We start from the raw sequence: 3,475 nt of genomic DNA, 5'->3' as shown, positions 1-3,475 counted from the left end.
GGATACTATTGTAAGGGGACGAACGTACTCGCACGTAACATATCCCAGATGACGGAGTCAATGGCGTCACAAAGTCACGAGTAAAGTGTGGAAGCTGTGCGAGGTTGAAGAGTTCGTAGGAGAAGACCCAATGTAAACATGCGAGAATATCGCACGTCAGATCCGAAAATAGAGGCTTTATTAGCTGTCCTCCATTATGTAAATTCCTATATATAGGACCAACCAACCCTGTGTTGGGAGAGAGATCTTTTTGAGAGTCAAGATAGAACTTTAGGAGAGAGAAAGTTGTTTTCTCCCCAAGTTAAGGGTTTTACTTTACTTCTTTGTATTGATTTCTAAACTTAATAAGATTTCTTCTAAGTGTTCTCCACGATGATTTCCTAGTTTATTGGATAAGTTATCTAAGGGTGTAGTAGTGATATTTTCGACTACTACAGAAACTCTCCAAAAAATTAGCAGACACCGATTTTAACTGCAAGCACACTATATTCTTTCGTTAAAGGCGAAAGCATAGTTCAGATAGCTAATTTGCTAGGTTGAAGTGCTTGTATAAAACCATTTTGTTCAGAAACTTTATGGGGACTAGTCCAAGTTTCTTCCTGGACATCCAACCGAAGGAGGAATAATGTGCTTTAAAGCTTCTAAAATGTAGTCATTTTGCTTCTGAGGTGATAGATGAATGAAATGTTACCTTCTTAATGATTCAACACTTGAATTATAAATCCTAAAGAAAGACTTGAGATAAATATCACATGATCAAATTGAATTTGATCCTTTGTCTCTCCCTCCAAGTAAGCAAATTGAGTTTGATGCCATCACTGATTCCTCCTTGTTTGTCTCCGCAACAGCAGAAACCAACGGCAAAAAGGGGAGCTGCATTTTGATCTTACATTGCAGCTACTGGACCATAAACCCCGCAACAGCTGAATTGCTGAAACCGATGGAAAAATTTAGTTTTAAAGATTTGGCAGGGGGCAGCGCGGACGCTTTCCCCCCTCAGGAACAAATTATGACGTAGACTCTCCCTCTTGGGGAGATCTTAGACGAGCACCCCTCCTTAGTGTGCAATGGAGGTCGCTAACCTAGGCCATGGACCTTCATGATCATCCATAGACCCCGTCCAGGTAAGTACGTTTTTCCATTCTCCTTCTCTTCTCTTTATAGTCCATCGTTTCCTGTCTCTGTTGTGACATTGATCCGGAGCTTCATGTAAACTAATTTAATTTAATTTAATTTATTGCAGGGCATGGGATGACAGTTTACACAGAAGAAGAATTGGCTTCGTATCGTAAGTGGTGACATTTAGCTATCCTTAAGTGCCGACGTTTTAGTATTTTATTGGCATGATGGTAGGATCAACCACTTTTCTATTGACTTCTTAATTCGATGAGTTTTAATGTCTGTTGTCAAAATTGAGTCTGTAATGCTTACATTTTAGGCTTAGCTAAGTTGGCCGTGTCAAAGTTAGTAGTCATTAACTGGTTAGATGACATTCTCCTCTGCTTTACACTTCTGATTCTTGTGCTCTCTACCAACACCTCTATCAAATACTAGTTTCCATCCTTGAGTGTCTTCCCATCGTGGGTGTACACCACTGGCAACGGCATGGTTCCACATTTCCGGTTTCTGCATTTTGCTTTGGTTTGGGTATACACAATTCACAAAAACAATAACAAATCATTAATTGGTGAACAACCAATGATGGGATTTAGCTGTTATTAGACCAATCCATCACACGAAGCATTCTAAAATTTTGTATCCTCTCCTATGTCATCGAGTTTATCTAGAATGTATTTCGACTACTCAAGCCGTCTCAAATTGTATGAGCTTACTACATAAAAGTTCAAAACCTGGCTTTTTCTTTTGAGTTAAGTGTCAAAGTTCAACAGAGAATGAGTTGGAGACGCGCCAAAACCAAACAATTCAAGTTACACCGAGCCAATTTAGATTCATTGATTGTAAATACCGTAACGTCCTGAAGACGAAAAAGTTACAAACCATATGATGATACGTGTCCAATGAAACTGCAAGTATATTACAGTTGTCAGTTCAGGTTTCTTTCCTCTAGGTTTGCCAACTGAAGGAGGAATAATGGGATTCAAAACTTCCGGATTACAGTCATTCTCTTTCTAAGGAGAATGCAAAGGAAAGGTTACCTTCCTGATTTTGTTAGGAGGCTCTAGAGATAACAAAGATTACGCCCAACACCTAACGCATATGGAAGCTGGTGAGCTTTCTGTCGATGATTATGCAGTATCACCTTAAGAAAATGATGTTTTTGTGCAACTACCACCTTCCTGACTCGATTCCCATATCCAGAAAGAAAAATTTACCTGAAACATTTGGTGAAGATAAAGCCAAGACGCAAGATTCACTGCAGTGGCATGTGGGTTCAATATAAATATGTCAGTGAAACTGCACATGAAGTTCCAGATGGAGCAGTTGGATCTTATATCGCAGCCGCTGTACCACCAGCTCAACCATAGCTAACTGATGCATTCCATCGACAAGGGACAAGTTTAGTTGAAAGAATCGGGCAGGGGCTGCGAGAATGTGTACCCCCCTTGGGAACAAATAATGATGTAGAGTCTTCCCCACTGGGTAGATCTAAGACGGGCACCCTCAGTGTGTAACGAATATCACTAACCTAGGAACTTTTATGGCTTTTGTTTGTCCAGCCAGCACCAGTCATCTAGTGGTAGAAAGTACCCTGACGGGTTCTGGTGGATTCTTTTTATCATTTTGCAATGTGGTCCAATTCTGGTAAATTTCGTGAGAAGGAGAAGAGGGGACCAACTGTTACTGCATGAAGTAATTCTATTTTGAATCTTTTGATGGATATGGTTCCTTACTTTATTTTTTGTTTTATAAAGAAGCAGGATTATAATTGATGTTGTGGTTTAAAGGATCAAAAGAAGCAATCATCTGCAGTCTACTGAAGCTCCTTAAAAGCTGTATTTCAGCAGCTCCAGGACCAATAGGGTAAAGCTAAAAATCCAATCACGTCTTCAGCTTTCAGGGTTGGTTTAAGCATACGTAAAAGATTAGCTTTGAGATGTGGTAGCCGCATTCCAGGCCTTTGCAGTAGTCCAATGCAAAGGCGTCGCGCATGAGAACCCAAGCAGCAAGCTACTGTGATGGGAACCCCCCATCGATTGTACAACGTTAATTGTACAGTTACAGTTGGAGGTGATAAAGTGTCACTGACAAGCATAGAATGGTGCAGTATACCAAAAGAGTTCAAATTTTTAGTTACCATCTATTTCCAGGTTGGTTTATTAGCTTTGGTTTTGGTTTAGCATATGCAAAGCTTTGGTTTTGGTTTATCATATGCAAAAGATTAGCTTTGATATTTGGTGGGGGTGCGCCAGGCCTTTGCAGTAGTGCAAAGCAAAGGCAGTATCAGATATTAAACTGATAAGAACAGATACTACACTTGATCTTAGCCAAAAGGCCGAGAAAGGTATGCTTGATC

General features: G+C 40.1%; 2 non-coding genes and 1 pseudogene across 2 annotated transcripts in view; all 3 read right to left on the bottom strand.

The window, feature by feature from the left end:
- LOC113332197 overlaps nucleotides 1-9 on the bottom strand; it is a 161-nt gene extending 152 nt beyond the window's left edge. Inside the window, exon 1 of the small nuclear RNA XR_003351386.1 lies at nucleotides 1-9. This exon is cut by the window's left edge and continues 152 nt beyond it. This is a non-coding gene — a small nuclear RNA (U1 spliceosomal RNA).
- A 959-nt stretch (nucleotides 10-968) lies between these two features.
- On the bottom strand, nucleotides 969-1,132 carry LOC113332212. Its single transcript, XR_003351395.1, has one exon. It is a non-coding gene; the product is annotated as a U1 spliceosomal RNA (small nuclear RNA).
- A 2,225-nt stretch (nucleotides 1,133-3,357) lies between these two features.
- On the bottom strand, nucleotides 3,358-3,467 carry LOC113332210 (annotated as a pseudogene).
- Nucleotides 3,468-3,475: the final 8 nt, after the last annotated feature.

The sequence above is a fragment of the Papaver somniferum genome, unplaced genomic scaffold (assembly GCF_003573695.1).
Source record: "Papaver somniferum cultivar HN1 unplaced genomic scaffold, ASM357369v1 unplaced-scaffold_130, whole genome shotgun sequence".
NCBI classification, from domain to species: Eukaryota; Viridiplantae; Streptophyta; class Magnoliopsida; order Ranunculales; family Papaveraceae; genus Papaver; species Papaver somniferum.
Note: the sequence above shows the minus strand (reverse complement) of the source record. Positions and strands in the feature narration are given on the sequence as shown.